The sequence below is a fragment of the Phalangium opilio genome, unplaced genomic scaffold, assembly GCF_054372755.1.
Source record: "Phalangium opilio isolate 3A_F unplaced genomic scaffold, DU_Popi_V2 ptg000483l_1, whole genome shotgun sequence".
Classification (NCBI taxonomy): Eukaryota; Metazoa; Arthropoda; class Arachnida; order Opiliones; family Phalangiidae; genus Phalangium; species Phalangium opilio.
In genome coordinates, this window is record NW_028324236.1 from 440277 (window position 1) to 464234 (window position 23958).

At 39.8% G+C, this 23958-nt stretch overlaps 1 long non-coding RNA gene across 1 annotated transcript; it reads right to left on the reverse strand.

Moving 5' to 3' along the window:
* Positions 1–12573: 12573 nt before the first annotated feature.
* LOC149593897 (uncharacterized) lies at positions 12574–16762 on the reverse strand. The gene is made up of 3 exons (XR_016379506.1): positions 16696–16762; positions 16553–16629; positions 12574–12710 (listed from the first exon to the last, which is right to left on the reverse strand). It is a non-coding gene; the product is annotated as an uncharacterized LOC149593897 (long non-coding RNA).
* Between the last annotated feature and the right edge of the window lie 7196 nt (positions 16763–23958).

Sequence of the window (23958 nt, forward strand, 5' to 3'; positions counted from 1 at the left end):
ATTTTTGTAAATGCTGATGTTTTGTAACCGAAGGAACATAAAACAAAAAGTCTAATTAAACAAGTAACTGGCGTTTAAGGTGCAATAAATTTGTTTGGGATTATTATTTTTGTAAAAACGTTATTAATACGAGAACGAATAATGTTAGCGGCCCTTTAAACCACTTCACTAGCTGTTAATTTCTTCGTACATAAGCTTATGGTAAATTAGAAAACAATTTGTCCAAAGGCATAATACCAGTTCCACATATCGGCAAAATTCCATTGTTTTAAGGCCAACTTTGGAGAGTACATAACTCTGAAACGGGGGGCTTTCACCCAAAAGTTCATAGAACATTTTTGACTTCTTTTGACCCGAAGAACACGCCTGTTAATTTGTGCCAGACTTCTCCGAAACACCCTGTATATTCCCCTCTTATAAGTAGTAGGGACTATACAAATAGCCACGGATCCAAGATGGCCGCCACCCAAGATGGCCGCCCTCTCCCCATCCACCAGACTCAAACCAAACTTCCAAACAAAGATTAAGCTAAATTCCTACCTGATCAACCCTACCTTCCAGCATGCTATGACTCTTTAGAGGGGTTTTGCCTATTTTTCCCCCAAAACAAGCTCGGCTTAACCCTGGGAGGTTGTAGTTCTTTTAATAAACCAGTCTAGTTATTTTGTAAGATTCTCGTTTGAATTTCCCGCCATAAACCTTTTAAATATGTCTGAGAAACAAAGACAAATATATAAATAAAGATTTTTTAATAACAAATACCAAATAATATATACAATAAAATAGAGAATAACAAGAATATAAATAGAGAATAACAAGAATATAAATATAAACAAAAATTAAATTAAAACCAGAAATATTTACCGCTACTTTTACCGCTAATGAAAACCAGTCTTTAAATCGAAATTTTGAAGGTAGTTGTTTTTATCTCTAGCGTAAAAAGCATCTTGCTCAAAGTGACATTTTGATTTTCAAAACTTGATATTTTAGTCGAAATCTTAACTGAAAGCCGCTCTTTAAATCGTAATTAGAGCCGCGTTTTATTAACAATTTCACGACATCAACGTGGCATTCATTCTAGTGGAGCGTCGGCCACTAGCTTTTTTCAGGCACTCTGGTGGTACATGCCTCCATTGATTCATGAAGATCTGGGGCATTTCGGCTCCGAATCCTATCCACGTTGATCGAGCGAACAGCTGTTAAGTTTGAGAAGGACATCAAAGTCAAGGCCTCACTGAAGAGAACGTGCTCCAGTTGGTGCAGGGTACGCAGAACCTTATGCGGTGGCAGGGCTTGTCGGGTTGTACGGGCCATGCCCTATAAAATTCTTCGTTGACCCTTTACCTCCCGAAGGAAGTTACATCCGAGCCACTGTGGGGCCTGGTCTTCTTGTTCTGGTCTGGTTGTTTGGGCCAGAACTTCTCCTTCATTGCAGTGTCAGCCCGACCTTGCGAATGAAATCGAACCACAACCAAAAAGCTTTGCTCGTGCATTCTTATGGCTGAGCCGACTTCACACAAATTTTACGCAACTTTCAAGAGACCAATGGAAAACATGTCAAATTAAGTCTTGCCACGGAAGAAGTAGCAGGACTTAACTTAAACTCGATTTTCCTTCATTGCTATAGTCCGTTGTATGGACGCAACTGACGCTGCAATGAAGGTCGATTCATGAACCTCCTCGACATTAGCCATCAGGATGCACGAACAAAGCCTTCTGATGGCCTGGTCACTCTGTCAGGAGAAGTCACGATGGAAAATGCGACTTTACACAAATTTACGCAGCTTTTCGGGCAGTCAAATGAGTAGAGATTGTCCAGAAAAGCTACGTAAATCTAGCCCATGAATCGAAATTGGTCCCTTTTCAGGCAATGCCCGAGAAGAGACAGTGGGCATAATCGAAATTGGTCCCTTTTCCGTTGGAAAATTGAGTTTTGTCTTTACTCACCCAACAAAAGCGGCACGAGTTAAAGCAAGACATCTTTAGTTGGACTTTTAAGAGCATAGCTGAGCAACTGATAACTTTCTTCACGAAACACGGAGCTTATATACTAAATGACCGAGAGCAGATTTAATATTAAACAATTTCTCTAGATAAAAAAAATTTATTTTTTACCGACCACACCCTGAAACATACTATTAAAGCCGCGTGTCTTATATAATAACCGCTTGAAAACAGGTTAAAACCGGCTCAATCTAACCAGGGCGTTGTCTTTTTTATCGGAATCGGGCAAGGTCAATTACCTAGCTACGTAGATTTTTCAAGGGTAACGACGTTTAAAAGTTTAAGAATTTTTAAAGTTTTTTTTTGATGAAGATAAACGGCGTGTATTTTAAGATCGTCCATAGCTCAGTGGTTAAAGGCAGGGTCTACTAATGTAATACCCTAAAAGGTGGCGAGTTCAAATCCCGGCCAGTCTACCGAGCTATGAACGATCTTTTTTATGTATAAAATAAGGTTTGTTTAAGAAGTTGGGTTTAGTTGATAAACAGGCGTTAGTCATGAATGACGACTTTTTTTTAACTTTAGCGTCTAATACGTGTTTAGATATATACCCAAACAATACCCAATCAAGTTTTAAAAATTATTTGCATCAACCTCTTAACTTGACTAGCGATTATGAAGTTGGGCTGGCAGAAATCATATTTCCAAATCATTGGGTGAATATAAGCGAAGAGTTTAACAAGTTTGAAATTCAGGTTGTAAGTGACCCAAGCCGTGACAACTATGCAGCTGTTAGAGAGCCTGTTGAATATCAAAAAATAGAGATACCTGTCAATCGTTATACCAAGACCAAAGAGTACGAACTGCCCCAAAATTTTGTCGAGCTGTTAAATGATGATGTAAACAGTCATCCATATTTAAAAGGCAAATTATCTTTTAAATTAGTGAATAAATATAAAGACGGGGCCCTAGGCAAACAGTTAGATACAAACTTTCCCGTTTACCTGCAAGTTTTAGGAGAGGAAAACATACGGTTCAAAATACCAGCTGATTCCCCCTTGGCCACGCTATATGAATTTAAAGAGAATAATTACGAAGATGTTCCCTATATATCCAAATATCCTGTATCAAAGCATGCTAAAAATATAGGTTTAAATTACACTAACAATTACGTGGAAATCGAAATTGATAATGTTGGAGATAGTTTTAAAAAAAAATTTGATTACAAGTACATTCCTAAGGCAGGCATTAAACGTAAAACAAGCCACGAAGTTCCCCCGCCGATAAGAAAAAAACCTCAACCGGAATATAGGCCTGTACCGCCATCTATACCTATTTTACCGCGAACTACGCCTTTTCTTCCGATACCTATTGCTACGACTGAACCCGTAGTACTTGTACAACCACAGCCAGCTAAAATAACCCCTCCACCCAAAATAACTTTTCCAAAACAAAACCCCCCTAAACCTGACTTACCGAAACCCTACTATCCAAAGCCCAAACCACCTAAGCCTGAGTTACCAAAGCCAAAGCCAAAACCGCAGCCACCCAAGCCTGAACTACCGAAGCTTCCAGCTCCGGATCCCCCCAAAATACCAGCTCCGGATCCCCCCAAAATACCAGCTCCGGATCCCCCCAAAATACCAGCTCCGGATCCCCCCAAAATACCAGCTCCGGATCCCCCCAAAATACCAGCTCCGGATCCCCCCAAAATACCAGCTCCGGATCCCCCCAAAATACCAGCTCCGGATCCTCCCAAAATACCAGCTCCGGATCCCCCAAAAATACCAGCTCCGGATCCCCCCAAAATACCAGCTCCGGATCCCCCCAAAATACCAGCTCCGGATCCCCCCAAAATACCAGCTCCGGATCCCCCAAAATACCAGCTCCGGATCCCCCCAAAATACCAGCTCCGGACCCCCCCAAAATACCAGCTCCGGATCCCCCCAAAATACCAGCTCCGGATCCCCCCAAAATACCAGCTCCGGATCCCCCCAAAATACCAGCTCCGGATCCCCCCAAAATACCAGCTCCGGATCCCCCCAAAATACCAGCTCCGGATCCCCCCAAAATACCAGCTCCGGATCCCCCCAAAATACCAGCTCCGGATCCCCCCAAAATACCAGCTCCGGACCCCCCTAAAATTCCAGCACCCGAGGTTCCGAAACCCTCTACCTTTGAACCACTGACGCCGACCCCCTCGCCAACGGAGGTTGAGGAAATATATATATTTCCAGACCCCCCAAAACCTGACTTACCGAAGCCCGACTCACCGAAACCCGACTTACCGAACCCCGACTTACCGAACCCCGACCTATCAAAACCCGACCTATCCAAGCCTGATCTCTCAAAATCTCCAGACTCTACAACATCCTCTACTTTTGAGCTACCCGTATTACCGACCCCCTCCCCACCATCGGTTGATGAAAAACCCTTGTTTCCGCAGCCGGTTGATCCGCCAAAGAAAAAACCAGAGCCAACTATCTCTGAAAAGCCTAAGCAAATTAACCCCGAAGATTATGATAACTATAAGATATTGTTCTTACCGCAAACTTTTAGAGCCAGTAAAACGCCAGAGAAAAACGCCGAAGGGCTTTATAAAGCCGTAACGCGTACTTTAGAAAAATTAGTATTTAAAAAAATTGAAGTAACATATCACACTATAGATAATTGGGGTGATGCTATCATGTATAATTTTAAAACACCGGAATGGGTGGAAATTAAATTTTCTCCCCAATTAGCTAAATTGTTTGATCTTGACCCCAATAAATACTACACAGGGCGCAATCAATCTGGTCCTTTGAGGATGACGGTACAAGAATATACCATAAACGAAAACAATGCATATCTAGAATATCGAGTTAATAGAACCATAAAGCGTTATACCCCTTGGGAAGAACCCTGGCTTTATTTCTTTTTTAAAATGTCAGGCGAGTTTAGATCGACAGATGATTATAAGATTTACGAAGATATTGCCGAAAACCTCCAAATAACGGCGCGCAATTTTGACCCTTTAAGATTGCAAAAGGCCGAATTTAGCGTTATTAAACAAGGAGCGGAGCATTATTTTAGAGTCCATTGTCCGGCTAAAATTGAAATGCTCTTGCCAAAAGAATTGCGTGATATATTAAATTTAGAAGCTGAATACGTTGGTGGGACGTTTTTATCCACTAAACCTTTAGAGCGTAATTTTACGCATTTCAAAACAACTAATGACACATTTGTCAATTATCGCGTTCATGACTCGCTAATGTATCTATTTACTAGGACTAATATTACAAAAATTAAAATACCCGCGGGCGAATATACCTGCGATTTGACGGCGACCGGGGCCGTAATTCCCTTCTCTTTACATTTAAAAATTATAAATCAGTTATTGGGTGTTCAAAAATATATGCCTCGCCAGTATTTTAAAATGTACATTCTCAAAACGGAAACGGAAAATAGATACTATGTTCGTCTCGAAATAGAGCCAGGTGTTCGCGTATCAGTAGCTGGTCCAATGGCCAAGTTATTTAACATTCCCGAAGAGGGAGAATTTTTTCAACACAGTCACTCGGGAGTAGCTTTGGTAAATCCCCGATTAAGATCAATGACATTGACAGATAATAATAATTTTTGGACTAGCGAATACGATGTGGATAGATTTCCAGAAGATCCCGACTATGCTGACCAGCCGTATTTACCCGGGTCTCAAGCCAGACGAGTTGATAATTTCGCGTGCGAGATACCTCCCGGGGTTTATTATCATATTAGCGATGTTTTAAGTGCTATGAGCGAAGCCATGTCGCCGATGCATAGAAAAAGTCTAAAATTCACGCAGAATGTAGACGGAACCGTGACGGTTTCAAAACTGAACGATACGGTCTCAATTTTGTTTCCCAAAACAACACCCGGGAGGGGGCTGGGGAGACTGCTAGGCTTTAGTGCCAATCAATTAGATCGGTATCTTAATAACGAGACTTCGGAGTATCCCGCGGATATCATGAGAGGCGTCGATGCCATGTTTGTTTATACCAATATTATCCGTCAACAAGTAGTGGGTGGTGGTCAAGCCCCCTTGCTACGTTTTATAAAAATGCCGGCTTTTTCGCTGCTAGACGAAGAGAACCAGGAAATATTTAATAATATCGACTTTTATCCAATCTCAACCAGCGATGTACAAGAAATTGAAATTGAATTGAAATCCGATTACGGGGAAAATATCCCGTTTAATTTGGGCAAAGTATATATTAAACTGTTTTTTAGGCGTCGACGTCAATAGATCTTGAGCGATGGTACCCAATAGATATACGCTGTATTTCCAAAGAGGATCGTCCCTTCCGGCTTTACACGCAAACGTTTTCCAATCGGGAGGTCGTTTTAGTGTTGGCGGCATCTTTAATTCTTTATTGCGCAAAATTACGCCCTTTATTAGGCCGGCCATTAGTACTTTAGCGTCCGAAGCTTTTGGGTTAACGAGTAGAGTGATTAGCGATGCCCAAAACCCCGGAATATCACCTCGAGAATCGATTAAACGAAATGTCAAACAATCAATAAATTCCCTACTACATAAAGGCGTGGACCGGTTCGTCAACACTCAAAGCGGGACGGGCCGAAAACGAAAGAGGACTGCTAAAACAAGCCGGAGCAAACGTGTTAAGCAACGCACTAAACGCGATTTTCTAGACTAATCATGTCGACCTACGAAAGTGTTCTTTCCGACTTTGAAGTATTTGAAAAGCCAGTGGTGAATAATAATATTGTGGGGACTAAAACGACTGCTCATTATCCCATTGCTCCCCTAACTAATGCTAAATATGTAGAATTTATCATTCCTCCCTCTAACAATTATCATGATTTGACTAAAACTTTTTTGAGATTAAAATTTCGCGTTTTGCACGAGGACGGCACGGTCGTTCCAGATGCGGAAAAGAAAGTCTCGGTGACAAATTTAATAATTGCCTCGCTATTTTGTCAAGTAGAATTATTTCTCAATGGCGTCGCTGTCCAGCAACCGAATAATATGTAGCCATATATGGCCTATTTTAAAATACTTTTAAATTATGGACAAACGGCGGCCAATTCCTGGTTAACTTCTATGTTATATTATTTGGATACCATTATTGATCCGGCGACGGCTTTAGCGGACGCCGATATCAACAAAGAAGATAATGGTATTGGTCGTCGCGCTAAACGCGTGGCCCAATCAAAGACGTGCGATGTAATTGGCGAATTATTTTTGGATATGTTCAAAACGCCCAAATTCTTACTAGATAATATCGAAGTGCGAATTAGACTTCATCGAAGCTCCGCGGATTTCGCTATTATTCACAATGAGCAGGGCAAAAAGTATAAGATTGATTTAACGGAATGCACCTTGTTTACGCGCGAAATTGAGGTTAATCCCGAACTGCAACTAGCGCACGCTCAGATGTTAAACTCGGGAATAAACGCTCGCTATGAAGTAAACTCTATTGTTATGAAAAATTTCTTAATAACCACCGGAACGCAAGATTTTATTAGGGACAGCTTGTTTACGGGGCAATTACCCTCGCGAACTGTTGTGGCTTTCGTTACTAATAAAAAATTTGTAGGGGAAGCAACTTCTAACCCCCTGGATCTCCAACACTTCAAACTCGATTTCATGCAATTCTCTTTAAATTCGCAAAATTATCCCGATATCCTCTTTACGCCTAATTTTGCCGACGACCAGTACGTTAGATGTTACAATTCTTTATTCGAGGGTCTCGAGATATTAGGTCTTGACCGAGGAAATATAATTTCTTACGATTTATATAAGAAGGGCTTTTTTGTCGTTGTGTTTGATTTGAGTAGAGAACATCTCGCTTCGTTAGGTCTAAATTCCATGCCCCAGACTGGTAACTTGCGATTATCGTTAAGATTTAGCTCTCCGCTAACCGAAAACGTCACGTGCATTGTCATGGCCGAATTTCCAAACAACCAATTAATAATATCTAAAAACAGAGAAATTATTTATAATCACCCCAACGTATAAAAGACTAAAACTTTATAAATACAATATCAGTCGCGAGCCAAGATGCACCAAGTACACACCGTCACGCCAAAGCTCGACATTTGCGTCATTGAATCAATTGAACCTAAAATATTAATTCAAAGATCGGATACGCGTACAAAAACTATATTAAAACCTAACGCCTGGTACGCTTTGTTTCGGTTTCAAAATGAACTCACGTCCTTTTTTGACGGAAAAATACCTCGCTATCATATTTGGTTGCCCGTCAAAGAGCGCATCAAGCTGGAATGCTTCGTCAACTCGAAAGATGAACGTCTAATCGATCTTCGATACTATGAACGAGGCAGCGGCAGTCGTTATTTCCTCAACTTTAGCACCAGCGAAGGATTCAGCCTGAACAAAACAGGATGGCAGACATTGATCGATTTAAAACCGTTGATTGACGAGGATCTCAAGGCTAAAGGGATAGCTGTCTGTCGCATGCGCGAATTAATTTTAAACGAGCTCACTACCACTTTGTTTGACGTCACTTCCACTTGCGCCAACGTCGAGTGTCGAAAACAAATATGCCACTCTCAAAGCTGCTCGGAATTTGACACAAATTTCAGCGATCGAGTCGAGCGTAATTTGCACGAAGCGTTGCCTCAACTGGATCGTGAGAAAATTTTGCATCAATTTGAGACCGACCATGGATGGATGGATGATCAAGAGGATATTTACGCTTATTTTGTCAACAGTTTTGCCGATTTAAAGAATGCCTTGATTTATGGCTATTAAGATAAATGTACTGATATAGCGTATTTGTTTAACTGATATTGTTTTTATAAAATACCTTTGCGTGTATTAAATAAAGTTGTTTATTGGGAAACCATTTAGTCGTTATTTATACTTGTCAAGACATGGACGCTAAAATTAGAAAAATTTATTACGACGTGGCTAATCCGGCCGCCTATGGGTCGCTAGCCAGGTTACAAAAGGCCTTACCGGACGTGCCAAAAGCCCAATTAATCGCCTTTCTCGAGAAACAACCTGCCTACACGAAACATCGATTTCGACGTTTCCGATTCAAAACCAACCAAGTGTACGCCTCGACTATCGATGACGTTTTTCAAGCTGATTTGTTGGATCTACCGAAATTAAAACGTTTTAATAAAAATGTTCGCTATGTTTTGTGCGTCATTGACGTCTTAAGCCGCTACGGATGGACAGTACCTCTTAGAAACAAAACATCTGGCGAGGTTATCGAAGCTTTTAAAAAAATATTTCGAGAGAGAATCCCTTTAAAAATATACACGGACTACGGGGGTGAATTTAGTTCGCGCAACTTTGCCTCCTTCTTGAAACGAAACAATGTGCAAATACATTTTGCCAGGAGTCAGCATAAGGCTAGTTTAGCGGAACGCTTTATTAGAACAATTAAGGAACAAATTGCCCGGGTTATTACGGCCACGGGGAATAAAAATTACGTTAAATATTTACCTTTAATTACTCAAGCCTATAATGAACGGGTTCATTCAACTACTGGAATTGCACCGGTTCATGTTAATATAGATAACGAATCAATCATTTGGAATAAACTGTACGGAAAATCAAACGGCATTACTCGATACGCACCGAGGCTTAAAGTTGGCGACTACGTGCGTCTCTCTATAGCTAGTAGAGTATTTAGAAAAACCAGCTCGGGAGGCACCTTTACTGACGAAATATTTCGAGTTGTTGACGTCATACCCAGGTCACCACCCGTCTATAGCGTAGCGGATTTAAAGGGGGAACAAATTCTGGGTGTTTTCTACAGCGCCGAATTACAAAAAGTCTCGTTACCCGAGACGGGTCTTGTCAAGAATAAATTATGAACACTTCGCAAATAAACGCTCTTTTAACTTGCGACAAAAGAACGCGACCCTACTATTTAGGATGCTTCCCAGTAGACAGACTCCCAGAACGGCCAAAAAGGTCTAAATTTTGCTTTATATTCAATAATGAAGCAGCTAGAGAGGCTGGAGAACATTGGATAGCGTGCTTTTCTAACAATGACACGGTGGAAATGTTTTGCACTTACGGAAAGTCGCCGCGATACTATAAAGTTAATTTAAAACGATACGGGAAACGAGTTGTTTACAATAAACAACAAATTCAACATCCATTCTTTCAACTGTGTGGTATCCATTGTTGTCTGTACCTAGCACTCCGCTGTAAGGGCGTAGCTAGAAAGACAATATTAGACGCCATCTATGACCAGAATCTTAAACTTAACGACTATGTCGCTTTATTATATTTATCTTTACATTTAAAAAAACATGTACACAGATATTGTTCGCAATAAAACAATTTTTTTATTTGTCTAAATATTACATTTTTTTTATTAATCAATATCGCGCCATTTATTATGCCTCTTTCTCCTCTCGTTAGATGGAACCAGCGGTCCTAAGTTCTGAAGCTCGTCTTTCTTTTTCCGAGGTTTTTTCTTTTTTTTCTTGTTCTTCTGTTTAGCGGAGGCCGTCTCAAACAGGTTTTCCAAGTCCGTTAAATTGTCCCCGTTTTCCTCCGCTAAATTCTCTTGTTCATCGGCGATTTCTTCTTGAAAATTGTCGGGATTTGCATAACCGACAGCTCCTTCTTCTAGCTCTCTTTTTGGCGTAAAAAATGTGTTTTGCAAACGATTTGCCAGAACTTCGGCTTGCCGTTTCACCATATCTCCAACATAGGTCGGCCCAAATTGTTGGTAAAAATCTTCTGGTGTTGGTGTCCCCGCAGCCGTTTCGCTTTTAAAAACCTTTTGCCGAGACTCGGTTCGTTTAGGCGTAGTAAAAGAACTGCCCGACGCGCTTGTTGTCGGTGATGACGTGGCATAGCTCGGCCATGACAATTGTTTTTTTCGCGGGGGCATTTTAGGGGTGACCGGTAATGGCGGCGTGGGGACATTTGGCATTGCCTGGGCTACGACCTCAAATTTAGGTAAAGGAATTTGTTTCTCGATACTTAAATATTTCTTAAAAGCGTCTAAATATTTATATAATTTATCATAGGCATTCATTGGCGATTTTAAAATATCCTCAATCTCTCGGTCCAAAGCCGAGTGCTCTTGGGCAGCTGTTGAAGTTACTGCGCTAGCGGGCACAAGAACCATTTGTTTCATAGTTTAGCAGCTATGGCTTGGACAATCGAAGGCAAAATTGCTGCAAGCAACGTCGTAAGAAAACCACCTGATTGCTGCAACAACAGCTTTTTTTTGCTTTTCTGCGACAAGGTACTTGATCCGAGTTGTCTAATAATTTTCTTGTACTTTGCTAGCTTTTTCTTGCGGTCTTTACTCAAAAAAATACCCCCGCCCTTTAAATTTTTACAAATTGTCTGAATGCTCTTTAATTGAGGCGCACTACTATTGTTTAAGAGGGTTCGCCGTTGTTTACAGCTAGTTTGACGCAAGCTCTGTAAATAAGGGACAAATTTGGCAAACTTGGTCGAGGGACGCGCTACGACGAGCCGGGAGCGTTTTGCTGATCGACGTTTAACGCGTGGGGCCATTATTCAAATGACAATTAAATTTAATCGACATAGACATACATAGGTGATTCGTGAGGTAGAACTCGCGACCTTAATCGTAAATTTTCCGGAGTTTCTTGTTTTAAATCAATTAACAAATAGCTATAGGGTTCTTTAGTGGCTAGTCTGTACGCCTCCGTAATACGCTTTGGGTTATCTGGACTTATTTGTTGCGCTAAATATCTAATAGAGGCGACATCTCGAGGATTTTTCATTATTATAAAATAGGAAGAGTTTTGAGAAATTATCCGCGATTGGCTACCCTTGGGAAACAGTTGTTGAGTAATAATAATAACCATATACCCTAAATGATGCGACGTCACGCACACTAAATCGGCAATATGAGCTTGTTTAAATAATTGGCTAGCTAAGTCGTCTAGTATCAAGTAGGAGTCGCGATTCATTTCCCAAAAGTCCGGATCCGCCGTTGGCAAGCCTTGAATAAATTGAATTTCCGGAATCAATTGTTTCAATTTTTCGTAGTTTGGCTGCCAGGCGGCGTAGCAATAAATAACCTTTTTATGCGGTGGGTCGAACATAAGCTGATGATTTTGCAATAAGTTACTTAAAAGAAAACTCTTCCCCGCTTGCGTTGGCCCCACGATTAGAAACTGGGCGGGTGTTTGGAACTTTAAAGAATGCGAGACTGACTCGGTTGGATTCATCTTGATTAATAAACATTTTTATTTTAATTAACAGTTTATATATATATATATAATATATATATAATCAAAAATACAATTAACCCAAAACCCAAAGACCCTTAATAAACACAAATTAGAAAGTATTTAAACAATATAAACAAAACCCTTTTACCCCAAAAAAAAAAATCCCTTATGAAGTAATTGTTTTTTTAAAAAGTTTCTCTTCTAATTCCAGACAACGCTGGCGGAAGCGTTGGGCGTTGAGGAGGTTAAAGTTGACGCGAGACTCGGAGGGTAGTTGGTACACACGCACTACAGAAGAAAACACGACGGATTTATGCGCACGCGCACTTTTTCGTTTCCCGACCGCTCTTTGTTGATGGCTGGGCATGTTTGGATTAGAGGCTCGCAAACATCCTCGCCCTCGTTGGTCGGGAATTCGGGAAACCCCTGACGCAGTGGTTTGTTGTTGCACGGTTTTTTGGAAACCATCGGACACGATGGACTGTGTTTCCGATGTTCCCTCGATGGATGGTCCGTGCAACGCCACTGGTACAAGGCGATGCCGCAAAAGGCGCAGCGCGTCGTCTGTGTTTCTACATCTGCAAGATAGAAACCGTCTTTGGCCAGGGCTTCGATGGGAACGCAAGATTCCCACAAGCCCTCAAAAGTATGCCTTCGCCTAGCCTCGTAATTCATGCGAGAGAGATGTTGAAGCAGGTGTTGCCTCTTTGAAACCGTAGGGTCGACTGGTTGTCAAATCGGCGTTCAACAATCTCTTATTCGAGGTTTGGCGAAATCTTTTGGTGATTTTAACGGCCTCTAGCTGCAGCTTGTATTTATCCCGTTTAAAATTAAAAGGGACATTGACTGTAACTTCCTTTTCCGGATTCATCGCTACACTTTCAAAGGTTTCAAAGTCAAGTTTTTCAAGATTTTCTCGATTTAACGTCAACCCTTTAATTTTCTTGACTTCTTTTCCTTTGCTAGTGCGAAACGAGTAACTTTTGGCACCGGTACTACAAAAGGAAGTTATATAATCACCGCCGAGTTCGTCCGCCCAGCAACCAATATGATTGCCAGTTGGAATGTCAAACTTTCCCGGTAGATGGCGGTAGATTATCGAGTCGGTGTCACAATACAAGGCTGCGCGGTCTAATTGAAGCAGCATCTTGTTCAATTCGAGTCGCCCGTAGCAAGAAACAAAGCTCCCCACAATGGCCGACCCCAGTTTGTAGTCCGAAACGTAATCGCTTTTGGCTTTGTACGATAAAAGAGCGATCGACTCCGTAACTGGCCGTAAGTCGACTAATTCCAGAGTGTAATCGCTCGCGTATCGTATCAATTCGTAATAATTGTTGATAAAGATGCTGCGAATCTTTCCCGTATTTAACGCCATGCGACCCCAAAGAGAATTTAAATTAATTTTAGCGATATTACGCAGGGAAGGATTTGATTGAATATCCGCCACGGTCAGAGAAAGCTTTTCATTCTTGTTTATATCAGCGATATACGCCTCTTTTTGCAGAGGCGTTTGAGCGTGAGCGGGAAATCCGGAATTCTTCACTTTTAGGGCGATAAAATCAGTCATGTACTGGGCAAAGAAATATTCCGTTTTTGGATAATGGTACACTTCGAATATATCGAGGAGTTTATAACCATGTTCCAAAGCGGCATAGACTTCAACCGTTGGCCAGACTGATTCGAAAGCCCTTTCGTTGACAGTGTGATCGCAGATTTCCGCTCGCAATTCTAGACACGTGCGACAGAGGGCGTAGGCTAATTTACCACCGCTGCGGAAGGGAATTAAGGGGATGTGGAGATCTTGAGGGGGAAGCAGACGACAACTCATAACGCCAAAATACCACCCTGGCGATTTGTCAAAATCTATGCTATAGATTATGGGGTGGCCGCTAGGGTACGGACAATCGCGACAAACTTTCGGGTACAAAGAAATAATATCCTTGTAGAAAATTTTCTCCTCACCTTGCACGTGGCAGTTAAGAACAAAATTTTCCGTTCGTCCCCCATAGAGAGCGCTACGGGCTGATATTTGAGGTCGAAAAGTTAAACTTTTGCAGAAAGCCTTTGCTTCGGCGTTTTCTTTTAAAAGCTTAGCAAATTTACACTCAAAGATCGAGGTATATTCATACCCGACCATCTTCTCTTTAATAAACAGCTCTCTATCTAGGGTCCGCTCGTACAGAAATCTGTTGCTGGCTTTGAGTTGGGTATTGTAGGCATTAAGTTTTTGGCATGGACAACCGTGAAAGTAGCAACCGTGGAAATCGTAGATTTTGGGAGGAGTTTCGCTATAGCCGTCGACTAAATAGCGACCCACGCGGTACTCGCCCCCGTAGCTTAAAGCAGTGCGCAATTTTATATTTTCAGTTTTCTCCACCCAAGCGAGATATTTTAAGCTAATTTGACTGTGATTAAATTTTGCGTTATAGCCGTTAGAAGGAACAATACCCATGCTGTAAGGTTTATAGTAATTGTTAAGATAAATAGTGGTTAGAGCACCCGCCAAAGTAATATTTTTTAAGCAGAAAGGGTCTAATTTGGTTAGATCTACGTAAATTTTTCTAAAAGCTTCGACGCCTTGTCTTAGGACTTTGACGTCTTGAATGCAATATTTAATAAGCTCCTCTTTGATGTTGTAAATAGATCCTTCCATTGACGCGTACCAAGTTTGAAAATCTCGATAATCATTGGCTTTCATTTGAGCTACGTTAAAGTACGAAGCTTCAGGGATGACGCCAATGTAATTAAGATTTTCTTCGGTATGAAAATCAAATGGAAAGAATCCTTTCGCCACATCGCCGAGGCTAAACATGCTGGTGAAATTACGCAGAGGTTGACTAATGTAATTAAAGCTATCGAGGAATCTAATTTGTGGTCCCTCGAGATGAATCATGAGAATTTTACTGCCGTCAAAAATAACGGCAGGGGTGACGTGTCTATGGACTAAAGCGTTAAGAATTAAGAAGTTATCAAAAGCTTTTGCGTAATGAGCTACGACTTGAGTGTTAGTAAAGCGCGGTTGGTACGTCTTACGTTTCTGTCCAGTCAAAACTACCTGCTCGACGCTAAATAAATAATTTAAAAATTGCTCGACGCAATTAGCGCCGTAAAAAATTTTAGTTTCAAAGCCAGCTTCAGTCTCTACGTCGCAAACTAGTAAAATGGGGACGTGGATATTATTTCTAAGAATAGTCTCAATGTCGTAATAAATAAACCGCGAGGCTTTCATTTTGGTTTCCAAAGGCATAACAAAATGTTCACCTGGCGGATGGACTATTTTACACTGAGAGCATTCGGGATTGCAGTCGTGATCGTCACCCATAAGTCGCCCACACTCTAAACATCGTTTTTGGCTCGCGCAGGTGCCATTAAGTAAATGAGTTTCGTAGCAGGGGCCCGGGAAAAAGTAGCGGTGGCATTCGTCGCAACGTTTTAAAACGTCCTCGTTGGTTAAATGAAAAGCTTCTCCTTGACACCGAAAACATATATAGGGTTTTGTATCCTCGGGGCATTTATGCTCTTTTAACAATTCGTATTTGTAAAAAGATTTTAAGCATAAATCGCAAGAGATACAACCCCCCATCATGCCGTGCCAAGTTTTCGCGGGGTGGATATGGTCGCCAATTTTAAGGAGATAGATAAATTTAGGAGCTTGGGGTCCTTTGAAAAATATGGTAAAATTATTCGCAGCATCAATTATCACGATTCTATAATGGGGAGCTAAATAATTTTGAAATTTTTGAATATCTTCTAGAGTAACAAAACCTTCGGGGACTCCGGCTTTCCTGTGCAAGATTTTTGCAATATTACCCACAAGGGTGCTATCGCGTTTCAGTTTTTTGAAATTGTTCTGGTTAAAGGGCTGACCTTGCTTTTTTTGTCGATAAAAATTGCGATCGGCCAGCTCTTTACCCAAAACTAAACTCCGAGCAAAACAAAGGTTATCATTATTCTCCATAAAAATAAATTGGTTATTTTGTTTAACGAAATAATCCAAATTAACCAAAGTTCTATTTTTTATGGACTTATAATAAACTCCTATATTCGCCTCGAGGTTTAAAAAAATAATGTCAAACTGAAAATCTTCCCCATTAAAGACAAAGTCCCGACTAGATTGCGTTACTCTATAGATGGTTCGCATGATTCGCTTACTGGTGAATTTGTCAATTTTTATAAATTTAATATTAAAGGGAGTCGTCAATCCGGGGGAGCTTAAAACAAATCGAACCCGATTATACCCGGGATTCTCGGTTACTAATTTACGTATAACTTCGTCGAGAATTTTTCGAAAAATTCGAAAAAAATCTCGCGTTGGAATGTCATTCAAATTTTTAAAAGCTATACGCAAATCGATTTGTTTACAATGCCACTTGCGACTCGTTTTGTCAATCTGCCGCTCAATTGTGTAGTACCGGTTTACCTGTGCGTGTTCCTCTCCGCCACTACCCTCCGAGTCACTCCCGCTGCTGCCGCTGCTCGAACTCATTTTTTGAATCTCTATCAGAAATAAAAAAATTGGAACAAAATTTTGGTTTGTAAATTTATTGTTAATAAGATACGTACTTTGCTAGGCGGCTGCTGAGCGGCTTCTGCGTCGTTCTTCACGTCGTCCACCAAGCGATGGAAAGCGTTAAGAAGTTTGATGGCGTTCTTGTTTTTAGCGTCAACGACTCTTTTTAGCCGCTTATGTCTACACTCCCACAGTTTGTCCGCCTGGGCGTCTTTTATATCTTTAAATTTGTAGACACTTATGTCTACAAAATAGTCCCCTTTTCGCGGGGGGATTTTAGTTTCGAAATATTGCCCGTCGCTTCTCAAGCGATAGGACCCCTCAACCCCGTTGACGCCGACAACGTGTTTCTGCAACACGTCCTGGACAAACTCCTCGTCGTCAGAATCGAGGAGGATCTCAACGGGGTCGGGTTTTACAAATTGACTCAGCGTTCGTTGACCGCTGCTGGATCCTTGTCGATTATTAGGAGAAGACGGTGGAGATTCAAACATAGATTGAGACTCTTGGTACTTGTTCATGGCTGGATCGATTGTGAGAATCCAATACCAATGCTCAAGCTTTTATACCCAAAATCTCAGGGCCATTTTTTTTAGAATACAGGCCCAGACATAATTTTTTTATAACACAACCTTATTCTATTCGTATTAAGAGTTTAAAAAAATATATAATTATGTCTGATACGCTATTTTTTAATTTAACCTTAAATGCATTTTTTATTTACGAGTTGATACTAGAGATTATGAAGTATGTTACCATAAATACCTATATAAAAAAGACCTCTCTAGTTTAATATTAATATACATTTATTTAGATTTAAATCATGTTAAAAAACAATTTCCGTCCCTCCCAAAGTAATTAGTTTTAACCTTCACTAATAAATTGTTTTTTTATATAAAGCGATCTCGTGAGAATTATTCAAATTATTCGAAACACGCCTAAACAAGCTTTTGCATACGAATAATATTTATCCCCTTAGGCATTTATCAAAGTAACTTCTTTTTAACCTTCGCTAAAGGGTTTTTTTATATAACACGATCTTGTTTGAATTATTTAAAACACACCTAGACAACTTTTTTTGCATACGAAAAAAAAATTAGACCTCGAAGAGATTTTGTAATTTTATGCCTATATATCTAATTAACTTTTTGCTATTTATTGAATTTTAGGATCTTGAAAGTATTGCCTAGACACTATTAGATTTGACCTCGCTAATTTTGTATATAAGCCCCAAGTTTCAGAATGAAAGTTATCAGTTGTTTAACTTCTGTTTCTGAAACACTATCCCAAAAACTTTAAGATGTCTTTCTCTACCGCTCCTCGTTTGCCCTGCCTGCCCGTGATCAAAATCCATCCGGCAGCGCTTACTCCCCGTCGTGCTACCCCCCAGTCGGCCGGACTGGACTTATATTGTCCAGTGGATACCGTAATCGACCCTCACGGTATCAAAATCGTGTCGACTGGGTTAGGTGTGATGCTGCCCGAGAACAGCTACGGCCGCATTGTTGGTCGTAGCAGCTTAACAGCCCAAGGGCTGTTTGTCGCCGAGGGGACGATAGGTATGTTTATTAGTTATTTTATAGTGCGTAAAAGTATAATAATTCTAAACACTAATAGACGCCGACTATCGGGGACCCATAAAAGTCGTCGTCGCAAATGTCGGGGAAACCCCCTACGTTGTCAAGCGGGGTGATCGTTTCGCCCAATTGATCGTGACGCCGGTTATATTGCTAAGACCGGTGGAAACGGCGGTAAATATTTTCAATTTTTTAATTTAAGTTTTAACATGTGACACATTTTTATATTGTTTCTAGACTTTGACCCCTACGTCACGCGGCAGTGGGGGGTTTGGGTCGACCGGTGTTTAATCTTTTTAAATGGTGGTGGGTTTTTCATATAAATATTTGTTATTGTATATATTATATTGTTTGTTATTAAAAATTTTTATTTCTATATTTGTTATTCTTGTCAGACTTATAATTATAGGCTTATTTTCTAACTCCACCTTAATTAACCTATCCAATGATATTATCTCTTTACTTACGCTCCGCCTAATGTGACAAATAGGATCCAATTAAAACTGCCGCTTAACTCTCTAGTATGTTACATATAGCACGTACTATCAATTTAAATATCATTTGTTATCATAGCCCTCGCAATATGTTGTGCCTCATTTTCTTTTTTGTTTACGGGTTAATAGTCAACGTTTTGTTAACTCTTTACGAAATTGAACGGCGAAGCAGAAAACAATTAGAAAATAAACCCAAACGTCCCTCCGCCGATTGCACTTCCGAGCCAAATAACGATACAGGGTCAACGTGAAAAATGAACTCTTTAAAACATGTTTGTTTATCCTTGTTGGTTGTTGATTATTTTGTAATATATATTCTGTATTTATTTATCACCCATATCTGTACATCTTATAAAAAGTAAAATATTTGATGTCTTAAAATCTGTGCTTTTATTAACTTTAGGCCTACAGAAAGCTGGAGTGGTTAAAGAGTAACACCCAATGTCAGCAAGCCAGGGATGACGTCAAGGTTGACTATAGCTTTTAGTTTTAGTTTAAGTTAAGAAGATGATGTCATGGGGGTTGAAACTAACAGCTCGGGCTAGTCCAGACTTGTCTGAAAAGTTTGGTTTGAGTTTGGTGGATGGGGAGAGGGCGGCCATCTTGGGGTGGCGGCCATCTTGGATCCGTGGCTATTTGTATAGTCCCTACTACTCTTATATAATACCCTACAACTACGTTATATTATCAGATATCATTTTCGATCTTGTTTAGAAAAAATGTCTCTCCCAAACGCGTACTACGACCCCGAAAATCCCTCCTCTTTTTCGGGATTGGATAAATTAACGAAAGGAGTTCCTCAGTCTTCGAGGAAAGAAGTTGAGAGTTTTCTATTAAAACAACCCACCTATACTATTCATCGTTATCGTCGATTAAAGTTTCCTCGCAATAAAATTACAGTGACATCTATGGATGAGACTCATCAGGCTGATTTAATAATTTTAGATAAACTTTCCAGATACAACAAGGGTATGAAATATTTGTTAAGTAATTTAGATGTTTTGAGTAAATACGCCTACGTTATACCTATTAAAAACAAGACTTCCGCGGAAGTTATAAGAGCTTTCAAAATAATACATAAAGATGTTGTACCCACGAATATAAATACGGACGCTGGCTCGGAATTTTTAGCTAAACCAGTTCAGCAATATTTTAAAGAGAAAGGTATTCATCACTACGTAGCTTACGGGAATAAAAAAATTGCGATCTGCGAGAGATTTAACAGAACGGTTCAAGAGAAAATACACAAATTCATGACTAGCGCGGATACTCGTAGCTATCTGGGTGCGTTACCAAAAATAGTTAAGGCTTACAATCACTCGATACACCGCTCAACGGGTATCGCGCCAGTCAATGTTAACCTACAAAATGAGCATAAGGTGTGGTACCGTCTTTTCGGTACCATTAAACCTGGGACAAAACCAAAGCTAAAAGAAGGTGATTTTGTAAGGTTGAGTAAATTTGAAAAAACCTTTTCAAAGGGATATAAAGGCTACTTTACAAAAGAGATCTTTATTATTAATATGGTTTTGTACCGTAATCCTCCAGTATACGTTGTTAAAGACAAAAATAACGAAATAATTAAAGGAACGTTTTACGAATACGAACTATCTAAAGTGATATGAATACGTTACAAATAAATCAAATATTATCATGCGACCAGAGGACAAAACCCTACTACCTAGGTACTTTTCCTAGAGACATGCTTCCCAGGAAACCTAGAAAGAAGAAATTTTGTTTTGTTCTGAACACGGAGAGAGCCGAGGATCCTGGACTTCATTGGGTAGCCATTTACGTTGAAAATGGCGAAGGTAATTTTTTCTGCAGTTACGGGCAGAGCCCGGATACGTATAAAATTAACCTGTCCAAATACGCGTCCAGATGGATCTATAACGATAAATTAATTCAAGATATGTTCTCCCTTTGTTGCGGACCTCATTGTATATTCTTTCTTATTCAAAGATGTCTGGGAAATTCGTTTCATAGAGTTCTGAAAATGTATGAAAATAAAACGGAAATTAATGACGCCTTATCTTTATGGAATATCTGCCTGCACTTGTTAAGACATAGATATGAAAAATGTAACCAATAAAATATTAAAGTTGTAATGTTTAATAATCAGATACATTTGTATTGAATGCGAGAATAAAAATATTTATTATTCGAATATATTCTTTTTTATATAAATTGTATTTATCATGCTTTTATATATAATCAGATACATGCTTTTTTATATACACAGATACATGCTTTTATATAATCAGATACGTGTTTTTCAATATAATGAGTTAGATGCTTTTATATAAAATGTAATAATCATTATTAAGGTTATTTTTTTGCCTTTCTATAAGTTACCCATTCGATCTTAGATTCGGGCTTTTGAAGCTCTTTCAAGCTAGCTTCGCGATCTTTTTTATTTTGGCTTGTGTAGGGTACGGTTTTGATTTCGTAGATGGAATTTTCGCGAGTCTTTTTTTCGGCGAAGTCTCATCGTTAGGGTTAAGTTTCCGGAACTTTGAACCAGAAGCGCCCTTCGTTGATAAGGCCTGTTGAGACGCCACGGGCTGATTCGGTACCATGGGTGTTAAAACTGGCATACTCGGCGTTTGAGACGTCCCGGACTGTTTCGGTACCACGGGTCCCATGGGTGTTAAAATTGGCATACTGGTCGTTCGAGAGAGAGACGTTGGCGTAGTAAACGACATCGCCGGTGTTTGACCCATTGCTGTACTACTCATTATAGGCTGTGGGGTAGTCAGACTCGAGGAGATATTAAAAGGGATGCTTTGGGAAGGGGTAGCGATATTAGTAGGGACATTTTGGGAGGCGGTAGAGATATTAATAGGTATATTCTGGATAGGGGTAGGCCACGATGGAGGAATCCAAGACGATGATGAAGGACTTAGAGGCTGTATTTTACTCGACACTCCGGGTGCTGGAAAAGACGAATTCGTTGTAGGTGGCAAGATAGTAACTCTTGGTGGCTCCGCTAAACTCTTTAAAGATAAATATTTTTGAAGAGTTAAAAGGTACTCCTTCAATTTTTCCTCGGCAGAACCAGGTTTTCTCAGTACCTCTTAAATGGCGTTGTCTAAACTGTTAACTTCCTTTTGATTGTCCGTCAGTAAAGCCGCTGGTACTAAAACGCACTTTTTCATTATCTAGTAAAGACCGAAGCTATTGTCGGTATTAACATTGAAAGCAACGCCGGCCAGAATCCTCCTACCTGTTTAATTAACACCTGTCGCCTCTTTTTGTCGCTTAAACCTCTCTTGGATAAATACCTTATTACGTTTTTGTAACGTTGAAGTCTTTTCTATTTATGACGATTCAATGGAATACCGCCGTTCTTCAAATTATAACAAATACCGCTTATACAATCCAATTGGGGTCGCGTACACTTTGATATTAAAACTTTTCTTTGTTTCACACCGCTTTTACGTAAGAGATTTAAAAAGGGTAATTGGTTCCTAACCGACACGGGTAAAGGCATGTCTCGAAATGAGGTTAAATAAATTGAGATTTATATTTTATGGATTATTATTTTCTAACGTAGATTACCATCGGTCCTTCATTGGGGAATATATTGGACCTAAGTCTTAAACTATTATCGGTACTTTGTTTTAGATCTATTAAGATATAAGAATACGCTTTTTCGGTACACTCTTCGTACGCTTCTGTTAGGCGTTTGGTGTCTGTAGGAAAAAGCTGACGACTTAAATAGCGAACCTGGTTATTATCCCTAGGATTTTTAAACATAACGATATAAGAACAGTTCAATGATATATTTCTAGAATATTTACCTGGGTTAAAGACATTTTGAGACAGCAGCACGATGCTTAAAGATAAATGATGACTCCCGACACAAAAAAGATTACTTATAAACTCCTGTTTGGTACAGGTGTTAGCTAGATCGTCTAGGATTAAAAGATTATTTATTCTCTTATCAAAAAATCAGGATCATTAGGAATTAGTCCTTCGTGGAATTCAATAGGCAAAAAGAGTTTCAGTTCTTCAAAAATGTCCTGATAAACACTATAGCAATAGAATATTCTATCAGGAGGTTTGTCCATGATAATGTCTTTATATTTGAGTAAATTTATTACCCACGTTGTTTTCCCCGAGCTGCTTGGGCAAGCCAGTAAAATGGTCATCGGTGTTTCTAAGCGGAGGCGATACTCTAATCCGTTCTCCATTTTTAAAACGTTCTCTAATATCGTCTATGAACTCGTAGTTGACTCGATCTTCGTACGGTATCACTCTCACTTTAACAAGGTGGGAAAACGTGACCCGATGTTTAGTGGTCCGTTTTCTCATTTGACGTGGCAGACGGGTCTTGATGATTTAAATATCCGTAAGGAAGTGTTGTGTAATCCTCTAAGACTCTACGTTTATTGAAACTATATCCAAAAGGTTTTCTTTAGATTGCCTAATAAAAGTGTAGCTGTTTCTTTACGTCTTACAACATTAAACGGAACGGTGACCGACAAAGTTTTCGAGGGACTATATAAAACACTTTTAATCGAATCAAAGTTAATGATTTCTTCTGTTAAGGGTAATACCTTTCATTTTAATAACAGATTTACCGTCCGAGGTACGGTAAGCGCACGACTTAGGCCCTGTCGAGACAAATTCGAGAATCGTCTCACCCTTTAACTCATCCGTCCAACACCCTAGATTACTAGATAAGGGGGGTAAATATTCCCCTTCCTTTGTTACAACTATACATGAATCGGTGTCACAATAAAGTAACCTCTTACCCATTTTACTTATCGTATTATACAACTCGATACGTCCTAATGAACTAACAAAGGAAGCTATCGTGGGACTTCCCTTGTAGTAGGTAGGAGCGTATTCTTTTTTTAGTTTATAACTGACTAAACAGATTTTATCGTTTACCGGTTTCAGGTCTAACAGTTCTTTCGTTTCATCAGTTATTATCTTAACTAATCCAGCGTAAGAGTCAATGTATACATTTTTTCTCTTATCCGTATTGTAAACCATTTTGCCCCAAAGCGAATTTAGACATAGTTTACTAATGGCGCGAAGAGTGGGGTTGTCCACTATCTCATCTTTATTAATAACTATTCCTTCTCGGTCATAAATTGATTTTAAATACGCTTCTTTTTGCTCTTCGCTTTCTATTCCCGAAGGCCAACCTGAACTAGATTGTTTAATTTTAAGGTAACAATCAATGAAAGTGTGAAATAAACCGGTATTTTCTTTTCTGTCAAACTTGTCTTTG